Raw genomic sequence first — 25,643 nt, 5'->3', positions numbered from 1 at the left:
AGAGCTCATCACTCCCCCTAACTGGGAGGGGGCCAGAGATAATTACTCGATGCCGACACATCTTTCTAGCTGATTTACACGCTGAAGCTATGTTGCGCTTGGTGACCTCAGACTCTTTCATCCTAACATCGTTGGTGTCGACGTGGATAACATATCCCTATACTCTCTACACTCGCCAGTTTTAGCTTTAGCCAGCATCATCTTCAGATTATCCTTAACGTCGGTAGCTCTGCCCCCTGGTAAACAGTGTATGATCGCTGGATGATTCATTTTAAGTCTAATACTGCGGGTAATGGAGTTGCCAAACATCTGCCCAGCCCTCTGAATCCTGCCCAGCCTCCAGTTCTCTGGTGATGCATATTTTTGTATGGATTGATTGTGATGCTGTTTTGGACCTAATACAGGGTAGTGTCTCACCACTGGAGTCCCCGTGCTCTCCTATGATGTGTCCGTGGACACTGCTAGGGTGGATCTGCAGTCTCTCTCCCGTCAAGTAGGGGAACCGCCTTGAGTCCAGATTGGTTCCACTGACCCTGTTCTGAGGGAAACCACTCAGCCTCCATGCCACATAGGTCAGCACATCCACCAGAGTGCCACAGAGTTCAGTACCATCGGGTTAGCCACCAGCCAGGGTTATAAACAAATAAATACATCCTCAATTACTATTGGACAGGGTTTATCCTCGCTAGGAAGAAACCTTTACTTAGGGAAAATGAGTCATGTAACTAAGTTTGACTTGACTCTTCTCATCAGTCTGATAATATCCTACTCACTTCTCCCTATACGAATATAAGAAGTGGACATGGTGTAGTGAGTTACTAGGGGTTTATATGACCAGGAGGATGGCGTCAGGGCTGTGCTGTGCCAATGGAGGGATGATCTGCTTCATCACCTAAATGTTCCTCTGGACCAGATCCAGACGACTCTCCCCCTTCCTCTGACGCGTGCCTGCAGTGATGACGCACAGCTTGGAGTTGGCTGTGTCTGAGTAGTCTAAGAGGAACAGAGCATGATATATTACAATATGTTACAACAAAGTGGGAAAATATCCCAAACTCCACATTTTTACATCTAGGGATTTCATAGTCACATTGGACACATTTTCCCACAAGAGTTTGAAATACAAAAAGCAGTCATCGTTCTGCTATAGCACTGTATTATTTTAAAGGAGTCAGCACACGTACATGCAAGCACACACACACACACACACACACACACACACACACACACACACACACACACACACACACACACACACACACACACACACACACACACACACACACACACACACACACACACACACGGGGGCACTGAGCCAGGCTATAGCTGACCTCTGGCGGCTGTGATCTTGGAGGTCTTCAGGAAGAGGCTGGCTTGCTGCATGTCCATGCAGTCCTCTATAGCATCCACCACTTCATCAGCCACACCCTTCACAGCAAGTGACGGGGTAAGTGAGAAGCTATACTAGACTGTTTATCATCAGTATTCATAGGAATTGTTAACTCCAATTAAATGTATTTGTTGGAATGGTGTGGCACTGTATACAAGCTCAGAATAAAAATCTAAAGTCTTTGTTGTTCGCTCTGTGATATGCACAGTGGGACTCACCTACTGTAAGATACTGAGGGAAAATGCCATACTGACATTACCCACACCCAAGATGGTCACTTTGGTGTTTCCACCTCCTGGTCTAGGACTGATGTTGTTTCTCTCTGACAGTAAACATGGCATCTGCTTTTGATATAGTGGATAGAATAGGGACAACACAACATGTAATGCTTTTTCTATACAGCGTTTGGCTGCAATAACCAGGTGAATACAATGCAACTATACTGTATATCACTAAATGGACTGACTGACTGTCACCAGTTTATTGGATGATATTATAACCTACCTCTAATTTTAATAGATGAAAAGTTCAACGATGTATAAATCCGAAAAGTGGAGCCTTTTCATGTTATTGTAGCCTCGTGAAGTTCGATGCTCTTGCGATCATGGGTGGAATGACTAATAACCGATGTTCCATTTTTTCCCACTAGATGGCAGAAAATTCATTCCTAAAAGTTTCAATGGGAACGAGCTTTAACACTGGGACAAGAAAGCAGTGTCCAAAAAAAACTATTGAAAAGAAGCGCTGTCTGTGGGGATGGGAATGGAAAGTGTGGTCTGTGCTGGTGTACGGTGTGCACACGGAGTAACCAATTTGTAGCCTATATGTGCATGGATATTCTGCAAAAAATATATATTTTATTTGGGTGAGTATTTTATATTTCACGATTTCCCCCCCCCATACAGTGATATGATATCATGTTGGATGGACTAAGCTAATTTTGATGCATTCGTAGAATTTTTTTATTTTTATTTTTTACATCGCGGTTTCAGTCAGTCACATTCTATATTTATATTGTAGGCTAAGTCTAATGGTTAAACTTGAAATACGTTTATAACTACTGTAGTATGTAGCCTATTTGGGTTTCTTTAGTTAAGTGACAGTGATAGTTTTAAAGTGGAGTTTTAAAAATCATCGGTGTTCCCAAACGATCATAATGAGAATGATGACGACGATGATGTATCAATTTAATGCAACCTTGTATATATATATATATATTCAGACACACATACTCATTAAAGGGTTTTTCTTCATTTTTACTATTTTCTACATTGTAGAAATGTATGTCTAAACTATTAAATAACACATATGGAAACATGTAGTAACCAAAAAAGTGTTAAACAAATCAAAATATATTTTATATTTGAGATTCTTCAAAGTAGCCACACTTTACCTTGATGAAGCTTTGCACACTCTTGGCATTCTCTCAACCAGTTTCATGAGGTAGTCACCTGGAATGCATTTCAATTAACAGGTGTGCCTTGTTAAAAGATCATTTGTGGAATTTCTTTCCTTTTTAATGCATTTGAGCCAATCAGTTGTGTTGTGACAAGGTAGGGTTGGTATACAGAAGATAGCCCTATTTGGTAAAAGACCAAGTCCATATTATGGCAAGAACAGCTCAAATAAGCAAAGAGAAATGACAGTCCATCATTACTAAACGACATGAAGGTCAGTTAAACAGGAAAATTTCAATAACTTTGAAAGTTTCTTCAAGTGTAATCTCCAAAACCATCAAGCGCTATGATGAAACTGGCTCTCATGACGACTGCCACGGGAAAGGAAGACCCAGAGTTACCTCTGCTGCAGAGGATAAGTTCATTCGAGAGACCAGCCTGAGAAATTGCCCAAATAATTGCTTCACAGAGTTCAAGTAACAGACACATCTCAACATCAACTGTTCAGAGGAGACTGCAAGAATCAGTCCTTCGAATTGCTGCAAAGAAACCACTACTAAAGGACACCAATGAGAAGACGAGACTTGCTTGGACCAAGAAACATGAGCAAATCTGAGCTTTGGTCTAATGAATCAAAATCTGAGATTTTTGGTTCCAACCGCTGTTTTGAGAGACGCAGTGTCACGACTTCCGCCGAGGTCGGTCCCTCTCCTTGTTCGGGCGGCGTTCGGCGGTCGATGTCACCGGTCTTCTAGCCATCGCCGTTCCACCTTTAATTTTCCATTTGTTTTGTCTTGTTTTCCCGCACACCTGGTTTGCATTCCCTCATTACTCGTCTTGCATATAACCCTCTGTTTCCCCCCATGTCTGTGTGTGGAATTGTTATATGTAAATGTATGTGTACTCCAGGCTGGTTTGCGCCGGGGTATTGTGTTTAGTTTTCTGAGTGCTGTGTTTTGTTCGCCTCAATAAAGGGCTCCGTTTGCTACCCATTTCTGCTCTCCTGCGCCTGACTTCCCTGCAGCCAGTTAGTTACGCACTCCATTACACGCAGAGTAGGTGAACGGATGATCTCCACGTGTGTGGTTCCCACCGTGAAGCATGGAGGAGGAGGTGTGATGGTTTGTGGGTGCTTTGCTGGTGACACTGTTGGTGATTTATTTCAAATTCAAGACACACTTAACCAGCATGGCTACCACAGCATTATGCAGTGATACACCATCCCATCTGGTTTGCTGTTAGTGGGACTATCATTTGTTTTACAACAGGACAATGACCCAACACACCTCCAGGCTGTGTAAGGGCTATTTGACCAAGAAGGAGAGTGATTGAGTGCTGCATCAGATGACCTGGCCCCCACAATCACCCAACCTCAACCCAATTGAGATGGTTTGGGATGAGTTGGACTGCAGAGTGAAGGAAAAGCAGCCAACAAGTGCTCAGCATATTTGGGAACTCCTTCAATACTGTTGGAAAAGCATTCAATGTCACTTTTTTGGTTACTACATGGTTCTATATGTGTTATTTCATAGTTGTTATGTCTTCACTATTATTCTACAATGTAGAAAATAGTGAAAATAAAGAAAAACCTTTGAGTAGGTGTGTCCTAACTTGATATAGTGAGTATCTGGGTACATGGTGAGTAACTCAAGCTCTTCGCTCAGATCAAGCGTGATGGGACTCTTGGACCCCCTTGGACTGAACCATGCTTATCAGATTTCATTATCACTGTGATAAATCATATTACTTCCAATGAAGGCAGTGCATCGTTGCTGCAGGCTGCATCCCTAACTAACCACCATGATTCAGAGACCAGCAGCCCCTGGGACCCAGTCTCTCCGGTCAGTCCTGTGGCCCATTCCCTCTGGGTTGAGATTGAAGAAGCAGAACTATTGTTGACCTTATCTCCGCCAGAGCCCCAGAATCCTTTGGGAGGTATCGGATGTGATCATTCCTTTGGAGAAGTGATGTATCCGTATTGACAACCTGGGAAGGAAGTAGGATATCACATGTGAAGTATCTGGGATTTCCCTTCCCCTCAGGGATTATTGGGTTGTGGATATTGTGGAGTTGGGACTGAGCAGGGAAGAGAGAGGGTATCTGCCATTCAGCCTGCTATGGAACTGGGAGCTGAGGGGAGCCAGCATCAGCACCATCACCAGAGGAGGAAACCTGTGACACATGCACTGGATGAGCAGAAAAAGGTAAATGGAGCCCATCGCTGTCTGTCTCTCTGTCTGTCCGCTAATGACCTCTTTACAATTATGACCACTGCTTCACAGTGGTAATAATGTCACAAACAGGAGCTTGAGGGGAACATCTGTTTGATTCACCCCAAAATGTTTTTACTTTACTGTTATATGAGTGTTATCCTGCTGGTGTGGTTGATCAAATCAGTGGCTGCAGTTTAATTCTGTGTACAAGTCACAGCAGTTTCTGAATGGTTTGAACTTTGAAACTGAACAGAACAAAATGTACTGCATAATGGTAAAAGTACGTTTTATTGTAATCTGTTGGACAACTTTAAAAATGGTATGTACGAATATAAATTATGCATAATGCCGGTGGTGAAAATGACAGTAACAAAAGTATGTTTATTCTTGGCTAGATTCAATATGCATGCAGAGTTAGGTAGATTATGTATCTATTATGAGAGAGTTAATGGGGATCCCGTCCCCCATCTGTTCAGGCTTCATACCAGGATGTTATGAGGGTTCTCTACGGTAGCTAGGTTGTCCCCCCACCCCCGATGGCTGGCAGCTGGGGCAGCATATAATGGTCATGCTTTGGCTTTGGTGAAGCTTCTACATTGAACTGTGGGGCTGTCGTAGAGATTAGGTAATTTGCCTTGATAAGTACGTGCGATCGCTTTCAATGACTCCCCAAGTGAAAGTCTCCCTTTGAACAATGTAAAGCTCAGTGTTGGGTCTTATCATGTCAGCCCCCTCTCTCACGCCTTATGGCAGCCTGATTGCCTTGTACTCTTGCCTCATTGTTGGCCCTCATTTAGCCCACCCTCGTTTGTCATCAGATGTCTATTTAATCTTGGGATGATTAAATGTTCTATTTGTTCAGACCTGTGATTTCTATGATTCAGTGTTCCTGGGTTCTTGAGAGGTACAGGTAAAAGAAGGCTGCTTGTGAACTCATCATTATCCTTCAATAGCCAAAAGAGTAGTTTTCTGTGACTTGATGCTTTGGTTTTTCCCCTTACTGAATTATTGATAGGTTCGGGAGCAGTGATTTGAATTATCTCTGATTGTGATGGTAGTATCATTAATGAATGTCCTCCTAACCTGCTCTAACATCTTTTAGACCAATAATTCCTACAATGCACCATGTTGATTACCATATTAGTAATCCATCTGGTATGACATTGGCTACTTACAATGCTACAGTGAGTACTACTGTAAAGGGGGATACCTAGTCAGTTGTACAACCGAATGTCTTCAACTGAAATGTGTCTTCCGCATTTAACCCAACCCCTCTGAATCAGAGAGGTGCGGGGGGCTGCCTTAATCGACATCCACGTCATCTGCGTCAAGGGAACAGTGGGTTAACTGCCTTGCTTAGGGGCAGAACTACAGGTTACTGGCCCAACGCTCCTACCCACCAGGCTACCTGCTGCCCCTACTGAAGCTCGATTGTTGTTCTAACTAGATTATTTGTAATTTTGTTAAGTTAGTCAAATTAGGCAATTGTTTTCACAGCCCACCTATGCTCCAACTGTGTTTCCACAGGCATCCCATTCTGAGATATTTTTCCACTAATTGTCCTTTTGACAAATCAGATCAGCTCTTTTACTAATAACTGGGCAAAAGATCAGAATGTGTCTGCCTGTGTAAACGCAGTCTTATTGGCACTTTTCCAACAAAGCAAACATTTCATAGCAATGTTATTGAGTGGTTGAAAGTTGTCATAAAGTCTCCCATTTAGCATTTGTTTGTCTTTGTGTGTTCTAACCTTGGCACATGTCTATTCATGATTATTTTGTTTCATTCGGCAAGCTTTGCAAAGGAAGGGTAGCCCTCTCATGCAGTCAAATGACCTAGTGGCCTTATCGGTGGAATGGTATTAAAATCGTTAAAATCGTTTTGAAAAAATTAAGCTGAAAATCCGTTATTTCTATGTCAAAGATTTTGTTATATTTCAGTCTTCTGTGATGTATATAAAGTGTAATATTGGGGTCAAACTCAAAATAAAATACATTTCTACTCTTTATCTGACATGGTACAGGTGTCTTCTTTTTTAAAGCCATGTGTGTGAGGTGTATACTTTTGTTTCAAAGTAGATTTGTTTAAGACTACCAAGAAGCGCTCTATGTGACCCTGATTTAGCCCACTGCAGTAAAAGTTTTTAAGATGGTGTGATGGAGTTGATGTGAAGTCTCGTGCTGATCCTACGTAGTGTTGGAGAGAGCTCTCCCTCCTCTGCCTACTCCTCACTATGGCTGAATGGAGTGGGAGGAGAGGACTTCTGTCTGAACTAGGTTCCTGTCAAGCGCATTAGCCGTAGCCACTGACATTGACCCTAATGAGTTTGTAGGGCCAGGAAAGAATGGTGTATTGTCCATAGTTATGGAGGGCCATCAAGGGATCCTGTCATAAGATGTTAGATTCTACACACATCCAGGGTTTAGCTTTGACTTTGACTTCATGATCGTTTGAAAAAGTTCAGCCTAAAGTATGAGGTTAAGAGTGCTGTGAGCTGTTAGATGATGTGATTGAGGATGAGGAGTACTATTCAAGAAGGTTACTCCGATTAGTTTAACCTATTCATTCATATTAATCCGTAATCTATCTGTGCATCATATTTCAGTCCCTAGTCATATTTTTCAGTGGTTAGTCTCTTATCTAGTGGTTTTGGGTTACCCTGTCACCGCAGTTTTAGTCTCCCATTGAAAGGGGTGGCATTGATTTATGTATTTAGCAAAAGGGAAATGGAGATGTAATGGTTGTTTGTACACCTGTGATATGAAGTGTGGTATATAGGGTATATGCAATTCATCATTGGCAGACTTGTTTTTTTCTCTCAATATACACACATACATCCAATATTATCCATCAACCTCAGTGATAGGCTATATGAAACATGCATGAGAGCACCAGCTGTTCCAGAAGACTGTGTGATCATGCTCTCCACAGCTGATGTGAGTAAGACCTTTAAACAGGTCAACATTCACAAGGCCGCAGGGCCAGACGGATGTGTACTGCGAGCATGCGCTGACCAACTGGCAAGTGTCTTCACTGACATTTTCAACCTCTCTCTGTGCGAGTCTGTAAAACAAATATGTTTTAAGCAGACCACCATTGTACCTGTGCCCAAGAACACTAAGGTAACCTGCCTAAATGACTACTGAACCATAGCACTCACGCCTGTAGCCATGAAGTGCTTTGAAAGGCTGGTCATGGCTCACATCAACACCATCATCCAAGAAACCCTAGACCCACTCCAATTTGCATACCGCACCAACAGATCCACAGATGATGCAATCTCTATTGCACTCCACACTTCCCTTTCCTACCTGGACAAAAGGAACACCTATGTGAGAATGCCATTCATTGACTACAGCTCAGCATTCAACACCATAGTGCTCTCAAAGCTCATCAATAAGCTAAGGACCCTGGGACTAAACACCTCCCTCTGCAACTGGATCCTGGACTTTCTGACAGGTGGTAAGGGTAGGAAACAACACATTCGCCAATCTGATCCTCAACACAGGGGCCCCTCAGGGGTGCGTGCTCAGTCCCCTCCTGTACTCCTCGTTCACTCATTACTGCACGGCAAGGCACGACTCCAACACCATCATTAAATTTGCCAATGACACAACAGTGCCTGATCAACGACGAGACAACCTACAGGGAGGAGGTCAGACCTGGCCGTGTGGTGCCAGGACAACAAGCTCTCCCACAATGTGATCAAGACAAAGGAGATTATTGTGGACTACAGGAAAAAGAGGACAGAGCACGCCCCCATTCTCATCAACGGGGCTGCAGTGGAGCAGGTTGAGAGCTTTAAGTTCCTTGGTGTCCACATCACCAACAAACTAACATGGTCCAAGCACACCAAGACAGTTGTGAAGAGGGCACGACAAAACCTTTTCCCCCTCAGGAGACTGAAAAGATTTGGCATGGGTCCTCAGATCCTCAAAAAGCTCTACAGCTGCACCATCGAGAGCATCCTGACTGGTTGCATCACTGCCTGGTATGGCAACTGCTCAGCCTCCGACCACAAGGCACTACAGGGGGTAGTGCGTATGGCCCAGTACATCACTGGGGCCAAGCTTCCTGCCATCCAGGACTTCTATACCAGGCGGTGTCAGAGGAAGGCCCTAAAAATTCAAAGACTCCAGCCACCCTAGTCATAGACTGTTCTCTCTGCTACTGCACGGCAAGCGGTACCAGAGTGCCAAGTCTAGGTCCAAGAGGCTTCTAAACACCTTCTACCCCCAAGCCATAAGTCTCCTGAACATCTAGTCAAATGGCTACCCAGACTATTTGCATTGCCCCCCTCCCCCCTCTCCCCTTCTTTACACCACTGCTACTCTCTGTTGTCATCTATGCATAGTCACTTTAATAACTCTACCTACATGTACATTCTACCCCCGCACATTGACTCTGTATCAGTACCCCACCTCTATATAGTTTCACTATTGTTATTTTACTGCTGCTCTTTAATTACTTGTTACTTTTATCTCTTATTCTTATCCGTATTTTTTTTAAACTGCATTGTTGGTTAGGGGCTCGTATGTAAGCATTTCACTGTAAGGTCTGTTGTATTCGGCACATACACACAAAAAAATATTTAGGGAGAGTTATGCCGTTGCATTTTGAGTGGGAATATCATTCTCCACTCTTTAATTGATAACAATTTGATCTAATATTTAAGGGAGAAAATTGCTTTCCTGCAGAAATGAGAGAGTGTGCATACATCTTCTGTCTGCTGTATAAACATTTTATTTAACCAGGCAAGTCAGTTAAGAACAAATTATTATTTACAATAACGGCCTACCCCAGCAGAACACGGACGACGCTGGGCCAATTGTGCGCCACCCTATGGGACTCCCGATCACAGCCGGTTATGATACAGCCTGGATTCAAACCAGGTTGTCTGTAGCGACACCTCTAGCACTGAGATGCAGAGCCTTAGACCACTGCGCCACTTGGTAGCTATTCTGCCCCAAGGAATAAAAAAAAAATAGATTACAGATACAAAAGCCTGTAAGATGGTCAATGGTATGATTATGAAATTGTGTGTATGAAGACTGTAAGCCATCCTGATGATTGCCTATGAACTGTGGATCACTCAGACTCTCTTGTTTCCTGTGGTTGTAAATGTGATTAGACGTGTTCTCCTTGATGCTGTCAATTTCATCTTTACCTACCATGCTGCAGGGGTAACACACACACACACACACACACAGACACAAATACACACACACTCAAACATTTTGGACAGAGCTTAAATCATGCTCTTCTCATAATAGGAACCCCCAGTAATGCCTTAGCAGGGCCACACCATTAACAAGCCACTGAAAGGAGGGACCCACTGGTACTGTCTGTGGGTTGGAGAGGAGGATAGGTGGGAGAATGGAGGGCACCTGTTTCAATTCGGTCCTCCTCTAGGCCCCAGCACCATCTGTCCCTCTCCTGCTCTCCTCTCTCGTTCTCTCCATCTCTCTGAGGACGTGGGCTGTAGAACAGGTGGTGGTGAAGAGCTGTGAAACCTGAGGGAGGGCAGGAGTAATCCTTACACCCCACCAGTACAGTACATGTCCTAGTTCTGCTATGGCTTACTTTGGATTCTGAAGCACAAAAAAGCGACATGTAGTGGTGAATGCTAAAGAGCAGAATGCGAAAGTGTGTGTGTGCGTGTGTATGATAATGTTTCAACCATAAAGGTAGACTCAGATATATGACGTAGATGTAGAAAGTAAACGGCATAGTGAATACATTTCCTCAACAACTAAGAGCGTTGAAGCGTGACGCTCAACTTCTCCACTGTTTTGGTCCCCTGCACATGCGCAGATAATGTGTGTGTGAAACTGAGGTCTTGCCAGGGATTTTTCTGCATCGAAATATATTGTACGGTCCACCAAAGTGTTTTGCGGGCCTCCTATGTCCAAAAAGAAAAAACAATGATATGGACCTATATGCGTGTGTGTGTGCCTGTGTGTGTCTCTTCAATCAATCAATCAATCAATAAAATGTATTTATAAAGCCCTTCTTACATCAGCTGATGTCACAAAGTGCTGTACAGAAACCCAGCCTAAAACCCCAAACAGCAAGCAATGCAGGTATAGAAGCACGGTGGCTAGGAAAAACTCCCTAGAAAGGCCAGTACCTAGGAAGAAACCTAGAGAGGAACCAGGCTATGAGGGGGGGCCAGTCCTCTTCTGGCTGTGCCGGGTGGAAATTATAACAGAATATGGCCAAGATGTTCAAATGTTCATAGATGACCAGCAGGGTTAAATAATAATAACCACAGTGGTTGTAGAGGGTGCAACAGGTCAGCACCTCAGGAGTAAATGTCAGTTGGCTTTTCATAGCCGATCATTCAGAGTATCTCTACCGCTCCTGCTGTCTCTAGAGAGTTGAAAACAGCAGGTCTGGGACAAGGTAGCACGTCCGGTGAACAGGACAGGGTTCTATAGCCTCAGGCAGAACAGTTGAAACTGGAGCAGCAGCACGACCAGGGGGACTGGGGACAGCAAGAAGTCATCAGGCCAGGTAGTCCTGAGGCATGGTCCATTTCAATGGGAACTGTCTTGAAAACCTACCAACCTCAGATTTCTCACTTCCTGTTTGGATTTCTCCTCAGGTTTTTGCCTGCCGTATGAGTTCTGTTATACTCACAGACATCATTTAAACAGTTTTAGAAACTTCAGAGTGTTTTCTATCCAAAACTAATAATACTATGCATATATTAGTAACTGGGACTGAGGAGCAGGCCGTTTACTCTGGGCACCTTTCATCCAAGCTACTCAATACTGCTCTGCAGCCATAAGAAGTTAAACAGACAGCTTGGTGCTTTCAACATGTCAATACCTCTCACAAAGACAAGTAGTCAATCACTCCTCTACATAGAGCCAGGAGAGATTGACATGCCTGTTATTGATTTTAGCTCTCTGCATACATTTAAGGGCCAGCCGTGCAGCTCTGTTCTGTGCCAACTGTGATTTGCCTATGTTACTCTTTGTGGCACTTGATCATATGAATGGGCAGTAGTCCAGGTGTGACAAAACTAGGGCCTGTAGGACTTGTCAGGAAAGCATAGCAGCGCTTTATTACAGACAGACCTCTCCCCATCTTAGTTACCATTGCACCAATATGTTTTGACCATGACAGATTAGCTGTTTAGTCTCCCCAACTTGCTCAATTTCGACATTATTCATTACAATATTTAGTTAAGGTTTAGGGTTTAGTGAATGATTTGTCCCAAATACAATGCTCCTCATTTTTGTATGTTTATTTCTTGCCATCATTTCTAAAACTGACTGCAGCTCTTTGTTAAGTGTTGCAGTGATTTCACTTGCTGTGATAGCTGATGTGTATCATATTGAGTGATCAGCATACAAAGATACGCAGGCTTTACTCAGTGCCAGTGGCAGGTCATTAGTAAAGATTGAAAAAAGTAAAGGGCCTAGACAGCTGCCCTGGGGAATGCCTGACGCTACTTGGATTATGTTGGAGGGAGTTGCATTAAAGAACACCCTCTGTTTTCTTTTAGACAGGTAACTTTCGATCCACGATATATGTAATGCCATAACACAGGTTTTTTCCATCAGCAGATTATGATTATGACTGAAGTCTAAAAAAACAGCTCCCAAAATATTCTTATTATCAATTTCTTTTGGCCAATAATCAGTCATTTGTGTGCCGTATATGTTGAGTACCCTTCCCTATAAGCGTGCTGAAAGTCTGTTGTTAATTTGTTTACTGTGAAATAGTACTGTATCTGGTCAACCCCAATTTTTTCCTAAAGTTTACTAAGGGTTGGTAACAGGCTGATTCGTCGGCTGTTTGAGCCAGTAAAGGGTGCTTTGCTATTCTTGGGTAGCGAAATGACTTTTGCTTCCCTCTAGGCCTGAGTGCACACACTTTCCTGTAGGCTTAGAAGGAATTAGGTCTGACCCCAATTAGTCGACTGGTCGATTGTTTGGTCAATAGGCTGTTGGTCGACCAAGATTTCTTTTGTCAAGCAATTTGTGCACATTCATTGTTTCATACATTTATTGTGTGAATTGCTTCTATTTGATTGTTAGTCTATCAATTCCCCATGACATGTATCACCAGTAGTACATTTATCGTTAATTCCTATAATTATAATTTCTATAATTCAATATATTATTATTGCATTATTTTACCGTTCTCATTGTCAGAGTGGACACGTTGTTTGCAGAGTGCACAACCTACTGTATGCTACACCTGTGAGAAATATGTTTTGGTTTATTTGGTTAATTTAATTTACTGAGTTTTGTCAATTTAGTCATTTTATTTTGTTTGCTCTGATCCAGTGGAAACATCATAAAATTGGCCTACCTAATTACTTCTTATCCCTTTCGCAAATAGCCTACAGCTGTGTCTGTCCCAAGCTAACTGGCACGGGAAACTCTGAGGGCCCTGAATATTTTATACAATACTGCAAGTTTGCTAGCATGAGCTTCGGGCTGGACCCAAGTTAATAGTTTATACAATGTTTCAAGTTTGTTGCAGACAGGCCATTCGTATGTACGGGCACATGGTGAGACCCAGATGCAGACACGGGAGGTAGATGGTTCGAGTCTCTGATATTTATTAGTATTCAAGGGGCAGGCAAGAGAATGGTCATGGACAGGCAAAAGATCATAACAAGGTCAGAGTCCAGGAGGTACAAAGTGGCAGGCAGGTTCAAGGTCAGGGCAGGCGGGTTCAGAGTCAGGGCAAGCAAGGTTCAAAACCGGGAGGACTAGCAAAACAGAGAATAGAAAAAAGCAGGAGCATGGGAAAAAAACAATGGTTGACATGACAAGACAAGACGAACTGGCACAGAGAGACAGGAAACACAGGGATAAATACACCGGGGAAAATAAGCGACACCTGGAGGGGGTGGAGACAAGCACAAGTACAGGTGAAACAGATAAGGGTGTGACAGCGTAGCCAACGTGATTTTGAGATTCAAAGACATTATTATAAATTAAATGAAACTGTTCCACGAAAATGTGCATATGAAAACCATAACTGCCGCGCAGATTGGTAGAAATAGTCAGATAAAGTGGCATTCAATGTAAGAAAGGTTTGCGACTCCACGTGTGGTCCTATTACCAGCAATTTCAGGAGAGTAACGGCAGAATCTGCAAAAGCCAGCAGTAGCGGGAGGAGGATGGTTGGGTCAGGTTAAGTTTTTTTCTTCTGGTTATCTTGATCTCTGGCTCCCTCTTGAGTAATTTGTGTCTTATTTCATCAAACAGAGGCTTAAAGCATCAGACAAGCTCAATGCATGAAGTTGATTTCATTAAAACACATAGGGTGTGGCTATATATGTGAAAATACACATTTTCAAATGTCGATCAATCGATTAGTCGAAAGTACAGAATATTTAGATAAAGTGCACAAGACGGCTTTTGGTCGACCAATAATTTTTGGGGTCGGGACAGCCTTAAGAATGAAGATATGGCAAATAGGAGTGGCAATATAATCCGCTTTCATCCTCAGTGATTTTCCATCCAAGTTGTCAGACCCTGGTGACTTGTCATTGTTGATAGACAGTAATCATTTTTTCACCTCTTACACACTCACTTTACAGAAAAGAAATTACAATGCTTATCTTTCATATTTGGTCAGTTATGCATGGATGTGTAGGTTCAGCATTTGTTGTTGCCATGTCATGCCAATCTTGCTAATTAAAAAGTAATTGAAGTAGTTGGCAATATCAGTGGGTTTTGTGATGAATGACCATCTGATTCAAGTAATGATGAAGCTTTTAGCCCAACATTTCATTTAAAGTGCTCCAAAGCGTTTTAATATTATCCTTTATATTATTTGTATTTGTTTCACAGTACAGTTTATTTTAGTTTTGATTAGTCACATGATTTCTCCATTTGCAGTATGTTTGCCAATCAGCTGTGTTGCCAGACTATTTGCCATTTACTTTGCCTCATCCAGGCTGCATCACATCCGGCCGTGATTGGGAGTCGCACAATTGGCCCAGTGTCATCCGGGTTTGGCCGGGGTAGGCCGTCATTGTAAATAAGAATTTGTTCTGGGGCGGCTGGTAGCCTAGTGGTTCGAGCATTGGGCCAGTAACCGAAAGGTTGCTGGATTGAATCCCCGAGCTGACAAGGTAAAAATATGTAGTTCTGCCCCTGAACAAGGCAGTTAACCCACTGTTCCCCGGTAGGCTGTCATTGTAAATAAGATTTTGTTCTTAACTGACTTGCCTAGTTAAATAAAAATCGCTCTCAACCATACAATTTTTCAATTTCTCATCAAACCACAGGGATTGAACCGGTTTTACAGTCATGTTCTTAATGGGTACATTTTTATTAGTAACTGGAATAATCTATTTCATTCATGCATCAAGTGCAGCGTCTGGTTGCTCCTCATTTCACACCACAGACCAGCAAATATTATTTACATCTTCAACATAGGAATCACTACAATACATATTGTATGATCTCTTATACACTATATTAGGCCCAGCCTTTGGAACTTTGGGTTTCATAGATATGGCTACTATATTATGATCACTACATCCGATGGATGTGGGTACTGCTTTAGAGCAGATTTCTGCAGTATTAGCAAAGATGTGGTCAATACACGGATTATTTAATTCCTGTGATGTTTGTAAATATCCTGTTAAATGATAACCTGAACCAGGTTGCAGGCACTGGTTACAGTTTGAAACATTTTCTTGTGTGGACAGCTTGATGAAAGCCAGTCAATATTTAGGTCACCCAGAAAATAAACCTTTCTGTTGATATCATATACATTATCAAGAATTCACACATTATCCAAATATTGACTGTTAGCACTTGGTGTTCTATAGCACCTTCCCACAAGAATGGGCTTTAGGTGAGGCAAGTGAACCTGTAGCCATATGTCTTCAACATGATTTGATATGTATCCTCTCTAAGCTTTACAGGAATATGACTCTGAATATAAACAGCAACACCACCCCCATTGGCATGTCTGTTTCTTCTGTAGATATTGTAACCATCTATTGCTACCACTGTATCATGAAAGGTATTATCTAAGTGCGTTTCAGAGATAGCCAGTATATGAATGTTATCTGTTACTAGCAAGTTATCGATTTCATAAACCTTGGCTACATATGTTAATGTTGGCTATTTTTTGCACTTTTCTGGGATGCTTGATTGCTTTTATTGCTTTACTGGGAGTCTTATCAGAGGTAGACATGACAGTGATATTTATGTTTGAGCTGCAGGGTGAACTGCGCACAGTGGACTTCCTACTAGGGCAAACCGCCTCAGTGCTAACAGTAGAACTCAAGATCATATTCGCATGATTACTGCTGACAATAGCTGTTGGATTGACAGAGGCATTCAGGGGAGTTAAAGTAACATAAATGAGGTTACTTACATTATGACTGCCAACATCCCTGGGACAATATACATTTGCAGCAGCACTATGACAACTCAGCGACACAATGGTAGAGATTATCTGAGCAGAACTTTGGTCACTGAAAAGTTATAGTCTCAACGTGGCCTTGAAATGCATGGACAGGGTCCGGGCACCAACATGATTTGAATAGACTCCATCATTCCTGTAGAATAGATCATCTTCTGTTTCCAAAAGGTGTTCAAGTTATTTATAAAAGTTATGCCAACAGAACTACAGTAGACTTTTAGCCAGATGTGTAATGCCAGTAGCCTGCTGAATCTTTCAATGGTACAGGGCTTGAAATAATCGGCTGCTTTTTGTAGTCTTTCAGAGCTAGAATCAAATCCAGTTTCAGCAGTTCCGAGCCAGCCCTCCTAATGTCGTTTGACCCCACATGGACTACGACAACGTAAGCCCATGGCACCTGTCATAGAACGGTAGGAAGCAGCCTTGTAATGTCCTGTACTCATGCTCCAGGATATCACAGAGTTTTTCCCCTGGGAACCGAGATGTTTCTCACCATAGAGCTGTCAATGATGACAGCTGGTAAAATTGCAGAGGAGGTGGTTTAGGAGACCCCTGAGGACCGATGGGAGATGGGGCCCAATGGACCATCGTGGCTGATGAAGGGGCCGGAGTCTCAAACACCCTCACGGTCCCATGAGAGAGGAGCTCAGAAGGTCGGTAGGATCTCCATGGGTTGGAAACAGGGTAAAGGACGATGCCGCTGCAACCTCCAAGGCCAGGGGGTTGAAGCTGTCTGAATTGGACTTCTCAAAGTGACATGTTTCCATTGATTGATAGCGGGATTGGGATCGGAACCAGTGGCGTCCGCTAGGTCCTCTAGAACCGTCGGTCTCCCCCAGGCGGGGGAGACTTCCCCGGTGAAGGGTCCCTGTGAAGCACTGGCCAGTCAGTCAAAGAATGGAACGACGTCCAGCCTGAGGTGTAGAGAAGGAGAAGGTAGGTGGCTGTGGTTTCCCCCAAAAATTGCGCAACGCTGTGACAGCTTGGTCCTATAGTTCTCCGCTAGCAGGCAGTTGTTGCATTGAAAATGCAGTCTGTCCACAGTGTTGCCGAAAAGAGCATAGTAAACACAACTCCTATAACGCAGGAAACATTCTCCTTTTCCTCTGAATGGGGAGGCCTCCATGAGAAGAGGCAGTCCCAAATCGGGAAAATCCAAGCAGCTATCTTAGCTTGATGGCTAGCAGTTTAGCTAGCAGGATTAGTATCAGCGGTGTAAAGTACTTAAGTAGAAATACTTTAAAGTACTACTTATATATCAATGATGTCACTCTTGCTGCTGGTGATTCTCTGATCCATCTCTATGCAGACGACACCATTCTGTATACATCTGACCCTTCTTTGGACACTGTGTTAACAAACCTCCAAACGAGCTTTAATGCCATACAACACTCATTCCGTGGCCTCCAACTGCTTTTAAATGCTAGTAAAACTAAATGCATGCTCTTTAACCCGATTGCTGCCCGCACCCGCCAACCCGACTAGCATCACTACTCTGGATGGTTCTGACTTAGAATATGTGGACAACTACAAATACCTAGGTGTCTGGTTAGACTGTAAACTCTGCTTTCAGACTCACATTAAGCATCTCCAATCCAAAATTAAATCTAGAATCGGCTTCCTATATCGCAACAAAGCATCCTTCACTCATGCTGCCAAACATGCCCTCGTAAAACTGACCATCCTACCAATCCTTGACGATTGGTAGGATGGTCAGTTTTGGTAGGATGGACGTCCATTGGTAGGATGGACGATTTTGTATTTGGCGATACAAATCGCCAAATACAAAATAGCCTCCAACACTCTACCCGGCAATTTGGATGTAGTCTATCACAGTGCCATCCGTTTTGTCACCAAAGCCCCTTATACCACCCACCACTGCGACTTGTATGCTCTCGTTGGCTGGCCCTCGCTTCATATTCGTCGCCAAACCCACTGGCTCCAGGTCATCTATAAGTCTTTGCTTGGTAAAGTCCCGCCTTATCTCAGCTCACTGGCCACCATAGCAGCACCCACCCGTAGCACGCGCTCCAGCAGGTATATTTCACTGGTCATTTTTGATTTGTATTTTTTTATTTCACCTTTATTTAACCAGGTAAGCTAGTTGAGAACAAGTTCTCATTTACAACTGCGACCTGGCCAAGATAAAGCAAAGCAGTGTGACACAGACAACAACACAGTTACACATGGAGTAAACTATAAACAAGCCAATAACACAGTAGAAAAAAGAAAGTCTATATACAGTCATCCCCAAAGCCAACACCTTCTTTGGCCGCCTTTCCTTCCAGTTCTCTGCTGCCAATGACTGAACGAACTGCAAAAATCACTGAAGCTGGAGACTTGTATCTCCCTCTCTAACTTTAAGCATCAACTGTCAGAGCAGCTGTACACAGCCCATCTGTAAATAGCACACCCAACTACATCATCACCATATTGTTATTTTTGTTGTTGTTGCTCTTCTGCACCCCAGTATCTCTACTTGCACATCATCATGTGCACATCTATCACTCCAGTGTTAATGCTAAATTGTAATTTTTTCACCTCTATGGCCAATTTATTGCCTTACCTACCTCCCTAATCTTACTATATTTGCACACACTGTGCATAGATTCTTCTATTGTGTTATTGACTGTACGTTTGTTTCTGTGTAGCTCTGTGTTGTTGTTTTTGTCGCACTGCTTTGCTTTATCTTGGCCAGGTCGCAGTTGTAAATGAGAACTTGTTCTCAACTGGCCTACCTGGTTAAATAAAGGTGAAATAAAAAAAAAGAAAAGTATTTTTGGGGGGTATCTGTACTTTATATTTTTGCCAACTTTTACTTTTACTTCACTACATTCCTAAAGAAAATAATGTACTTTCTACTCCATACATTTCCCCTGACACCCAAAAGTACTCGTTGCATTTTGACAGGAAAATGGTCCAATTCACACACTAATCAAGAGAACATCCCTGGTCATCCCTACTGCCTCTGATCTGGCGGACTCACTAAACACAAATGCTTCGTTTGTAAATTATGTCTGAGGGTTGGAGTGTGCCCCATCCGTAAATAAAATAAAAACAAGAAAATTGTGCCATCTGGTTTGCATAATATAAAGAAGTTAAAATGATTTATACTTTGACTTTTGATACTTTTAGTCCAAATGCTTTTAGTCTTACTCAAGTAGTATTTTACTGGGTGACTTTCACTTTTACTTGAGTCATTTTCTATTAAGGTATCTTTACCTGTTATGGTTTTGCATATCTTTCAAGTATGACAATGGGGTACTTTTAGTCAAAAACAACAAACCGCTGCGTCTACCTTTAATACAGTGCCTTCGGAAAATATTCAGACTCATTTTGTTACGATACAGCCTGATTCTAAAATGGAGTAGATATTTTTTTACACACAATATCCCATAATGACAAAGTGAAAACAGGTTTTTAGACATTTTTTGGCAATTTATAAAAAAAACAAAACAGAAATACATTTTTGAATAAGGCTGTAACGTAACAAAATGTGGAAAAAGTCAAGGAGTCTGAATACTTTCCGAAGGCACTGTATGTGGCTCCAGTGGCCTTATGCTCACCTTACATTGACCTGATGGAGTTCTACTGGCCAAAGAGCCTGTTATGGTTTTGCAGGTTGAATAAGAACAAGGTTGTGTGGCAAAGGTGAGGGCAGATCAGTGAGACAGTGTGATGGATTCTTTCTCTTTGGATATGTGCCTTAGTCCTACAGAAGCATCCCTGACTGGCCTGCTCTTGGACAAGCTGTCACTGGCAACACAGATGATTATTACACGATTATAGATATGATTTTCAATGCACAAATTCTGTAGGCTTGTTCTTTTCTGATAAACCTCAATAATAATTATGTTTACTAAAAAAGCATCCCAGTATTTTAGCTGAATTTGTTATCATCACTGTAGATGAACCAGTTAATGAGGTTTGATTAGTGTTTTGTATGTTCATGATATTAATGTACTAGTAAATATTTTGCATACTTAGTGATGTATACAGGGACTGTCCTTTGGAGAAAATGGAGGTGCATTGCATCCTGGGATTGTTCAGCAGTTGGTTGTTTTGCTTAAGTGAACAGAGAGATCGGGGTGAGACAGGGTTGAGGTGGGGTTGAGACGGGGGAGAGGTGACTGGCTGCCTACCCAGGTAAACCTGCAAACGGAGAACTCCCTGGCCTGCCTCTCACTGGGCCCCTGGTTATTGGAAGGACCCTGCTATACACAATGAAACCACACTACATCATCATCATCTTAAACGCCTCCTGCAGTAACTCTGTGGTCAGTGTGTCATTTGGTGCTTCCACTAGCTATCTTAGTGGACATTCTAATACATTAGGTTGCATGACCAAGGTTTATTAAGTATCTATTCATTTTTACTGAATGCCTTATCATAACCTGTTCAACCACCTTAGTCACATCATAGAGAAATATTTAGTACTCTGTAATGTGCTTATATTGACATGGTTAAGGAAGTGTGGTGTCAAACTGCAAGATGAAATCACTTGGAAGGAAAAATACAGTATCTAAGTGCTTCTCTTCCGACTCAGGATGTATTGCAGCCACTTTCCAGTTATAGTGATTGTTAAACCTATTTTCATCTGAGAACCAGTGGTGGCACAGAATTTAGGCTACCATTTAAGGATCACTATTGATTTAATTAAGAATGTATTTTCTATTCTAGTTAGTGAATGTTATACCATGTCCTCATTGGTCTGAAACTTGAGCTCTAAACCAAAGAAAATTTGTGTAGGTAATTACAATTGTGAGGAGGGTTTCTTTCTCAAGAATTAGAATTTACCATCAATGATCAAGGAATGATGATGTTACAGCATAGATATTTGCAAATTGTAATCAATGTAAAAAAGATGTAAAATACTATGTAGCTTGAACTGAATGTCAGTATGGCATATTGGCATTTACTTAGCACCTCAAACAAACCATATGACACAGAATACCTCATATGGAAATCTGTCATATCATTTGTGTGAAAGTGACAAGAAACTGAAAAAGCCATGCTGCAACCCTAGTTGTGGAGATGGCTGCTCCCCAGATGGTTGTTTAATTCAGTCATTAAAGAGCCGTTTGGCCCACGGCCAAAGCTAATCCACAAGCAATCTGTGGAACATAAATATTAATGGCTGACCTCTCACTCCAAGGGGTAAACAGCATCATATAAATTAATTAACTTGTGAAAAGTACCATTCTCATCTCATGCCTAATTGATTTTCTTGTGTGAGATAGACTGTCACTGGCTTACAGTAGGTGTCAATGATAAATGTTTATCAAATATGATCAATCGTACCACTCTGTATAAGTACAAGTCAGTTTATCGCAGCCTCATTAGTCTCAAACCCATTGATAGTGTCTCATTGAAAGCCCTTACTGAATGAGTTTTAGGGTGGTCCCTGTTATTGTGGGATAGATGTTCAAACACACTGATACTTGGAGAGATTTGGGGAACGTTGTGTGGACTGTTTGACCCAGTGTTTGAAGCAGACAAGCCAGTCTGGATGATTTAAACGTAGCGGGGCACCATCTGAACCAGTTTTTATACTGTACTATACACTCTGTACTATAAACTATACCTGGATCAGATAATTTCTCTGATGGACCAACTAAGTAATGGATTAAACTGTGAAACTAAGCTCTCGTTGCCAGATGTTTTGGATCAGACTGTAGCAAAGCAGAAGCTGGCTGATGGAGTCTGGCTGATTTTGGGTCCCAGATAGACTCCTTGACCCTCCATCTGTACAGACCTGTACACTTGCCTCACTGCCTGTAGGAATGCTTCCCTCACTCTCCCTTACCAAACTATAGTTCAATGTTCTGTGGAAGAAATCCTGCTTCCATTTTTTATGGAAGCATAACTATATGAAATATTGAATAGCACATTCCTGAGGCTGTTTAGCTGAATATGCCCTTCCCTTGTTTGATATACTGTACAATAGAGAGATCAACCCTGGTGTCTAAACCTCACTTCCTATTTTATCAATCACTAGCTGCTCCACAGAGTATGACCGAGTTCCAGACTGCTGGAACATTGTTATTTATTTATTTTATTTGTTGAACCTTTATTTAACTAGACAAGTCAGTTAAGAACATATTCTTATTTTACAATGACGGCCTACCCCGGCCAAACCCTACAACGCTGGGCCAATTGTGACCCACCCTATGGGAATCCCAATCACGGCCAGTTGTGATACAGCCTGGAATCGAACCAAGGTCTGATATGCAGTGCCTTAGACCTCTGAGCCTAAAGATGTAGGATCTTAATTTGACCAGTTTCTCACAGCAAAATACTCCTGCAGCAACAGGAAATGTGAATTATTCTGTGGATTATAATAAATGGACATTTTTAGTTAGGGCAAATCAAATCAGAAATGTAAAAGTGGAAATTACAAACTTTAGAAGCCTTTTTAAACCTTGAATACACTACAAGTTTGCATTTCCCACTGTGCAGGAAATGTCTTGCAACAACAGGGTGAAGAAATAAAGATCTGTAAGGTGACAGTCAGTCACATTTATGCAGGTCTTCTCCCCTGCCTGTCCTCCTACTGTGTGATAATGGGAGATGTCACCTAGGTTGGGTTATTGATGACCAGCAGCCAAGCTGCAATTGGAGGAACTCATTAACATGTAAAACAGGGTATTCATTTCCCAGTGAACGGGAAAGAGCCCCAGATACCTTTGTTCCAACTACCCTATTTTGGTGACCCCAACGTGATACTTACAGTAAATGATCATTAGCCCTGTACATCCTTCATCCATGCATTCCTGTTACCTGTGCCTTGGTACTCTGTAACAGCATTATTGTAGTTACTCCAGACCACCATGTGTTGCTCAGCACAGCAGTAGCAGCTAGCTAGTAGCTACACATTTCTTCCCCCAAGACACATTTCTTCCCCCTGTAACTTTGAGGTGACCTGGATTACTGCTTTCAAGAGAGGGAAGCCTCACCCCAGAGCAGCAGGGATGTCTCGTTGACATCATCTCCTTATGAATATTGCAATAAGAATAGCAAACCCTGTCTTCACATCAGGTTGCTGTAATTCATTCTGGCTGGCTACTACTGCTCCACTGTGGAGGTCTGGAAGTCCCAGTGGAACGGCTGTGGCTTAGCTGGGCTGAGACTAGTGAGAGGAACCTCTTCAGGTGATTCACATTGTTCACACTTGCTACAGTGTAGGTCCTATGTGTTGCCTGTGTTCACCCTTCAGTACTCAGGTGACTGAGTTGCCCTGAAATTCTTTGTGGATCTGTGTAATCCGAGGGAAATATGTGTCTCTCTATCTCTCTCTCTCGATTCTTTCTCTCGCCCCTATTGTAATGCAAATGTCTCTTTTCCTTTCTTCACTGCAAGAGATTAGCACGGAGGGTTGTGACCAACTAACCAGCTGTGTGTGTGTCTGTGCCTATGTGTGTGTGTGTGTGTGTGTGTGTGTGTGTGTGTGTGTGTGTGTGTGTGTGTGTGTGTGTGTGTGTGTGTGTGTGTGTGTGTGTGTGTGTGTGTGTGTGTGTGTGTGTGTGTGTGTGTGTGTGTGTGTGTGTGTGTGTGTGTGTGTGTGTGTGTGTGTGTTTAAATTTAGCCCTCCCCTCATTTGTTTTTTTGTTACTTTTTCAATAATTCTTCTATCGTATACATTTCATGACACTGTTGATGACGACAATGTAGGTCCTTCCTTGTTGCCGTACATTGTATGCTATTCTGAACGTGTGGATAATGCATTAAGAAAGGCTTGCACCTAGTTTGCCCATTAACATTAATGATGGTGTAGAATTGTAATCATACGCCTGATTCTGTGTATTCAGAATTTCCATAATGTACCTTCATAAAATCAATGCTAATGGTTGAAGTGCTCTACAGTTCTATTGAAGGCACAGCCTAAGGCTGAACTATTTCCACCAGTGGAGGCTGCTGAGGGGAGGACGGCTCATAATAATGGCTGGAACGGAGTGAATGGAATGGCGTCCAACACATGAAAACCATGCTTGCTGACTCTGAGCAGGCGGAGAGTTAAGTTAACCCCTCGTGCTCACTGCCTAAAGCAGAGTGGATTTCACTAATGTTACAGCCTTGTACTAGGCTACTGGTTCCCCTCAGGAGATAGATGGAAATACATGTATCATATTTGAAATACTTACACTCAATTAATTATCTTCCACTCAATGGTAAAATATAAACTGCAGTGGCTAAATTCCTTTATGGTTTTAAGGCTGCACACCATACGTTCATGACCTATGGTGCTGATATGAGAGGAAAGGAAGGAGCCAGACAGACACCCACATTAGCATCTCAGACCCTGAGTGTCAGGAGACAGTGGATTACAGCTGTAATCTGCTAGATTGGCTCATGTATTGCCAGTAATCTGCCATGTTGCCTCTGACCTGGCATTGAGATAACTGCCTGTCAGGAAGCTTAGCACCCAGGCAACCCAACCAGCTGCAGTCAGGGGAGGACAGCTTTGGGTTACCGTCCACGAAACCTAACCTAGGAGAATCCTGACCTGGTCTCGGACCTGTTTGTCTTGCCATGCGTGATGTAATGGCCATAGGAGTTGGCGAGACAGCACGAACAGATCTGAGTCCAGGCTAGGAGAATCCAGCCTCTGGTACACTGGACTAGGTCTGTGTTCTAATGGCAGATGGAGGGGATGTTGAAGTCTGGTCTTCGGTGTAGCATGACCTTTCTTGTGCCCTGAGGTAGATGTTTGCTGAGTGAAACAACACATTTTTATTACTGACCAGGTGTTACATTTTGATGGACAGGATCATGATCGCAGTAATGGTTGTACATTGTTTTCATTCCCTCATTGGACACATGGTTCAACTTCATTCACTCCCTCTCTCTCTTGCTCTTTCTCTCTCTGTCAGTCAGTCAGTCTGTCTCTCTCTCTTTCAATCTCTCTGTCTCTCTATCTCTCTGTCAGTCTGTCGCTCTCTCTCGCTCTGTCCCTCAAGGTAAGGACATGTCTAGTGCAACAGTGCAGAGGGTTGTTCTGTTCTCCTCCTCATTGCTTTCTCTCTCTTTTACTCCCTTTCCTTTCCTCTGTGTTCCTGCCGGGACTGGGATCTCTGTGATCTCTGTGAGCTCTGTGAGCTCTGGGATCTCTGTGAGCTCTGGGATCTCTGTGAGCTCTGGGATCTCTGTGAGCTCTGGGATCTCTGTGAGCTCTGTGAGCTCTGTAGTAGAAGGCTGTAGTGCTGATGTGATCAGAGCAGACTGCAT

The 25,643-nt window shown here is 42.7% G+C and overlaps 1 pseudogene; it reads right to left on the bottom strand.

The window, feature by feature from the left end:
- LOC139530152 (L-lactate dehydrogenase A chain-like) lies at positions 1–25,643 on the bottom strand (annotated as a pseudogene).

The sequence above is a fragment of the Salvelinus alpinus genome, chromosome 9, assembly GCF_045679555.1.
Source record: "Salvelinus alpinus chromosome 9, SLU_Salpinus.1, whole genome shotgun sequence".
In the NCBI taxonomy this organism is placed as follows: Eukaryota; Metazoa; Chordata; class Actinopteri; order Salmoniformes; family Salmonidae; genus Salvelinus; species Salvelinus alpinus.
The sequence above is the reverse complement of the archived record's forward strand: the minus strand, read 5'-3'. Positions and strand labels throughout refer to the sequence as shown.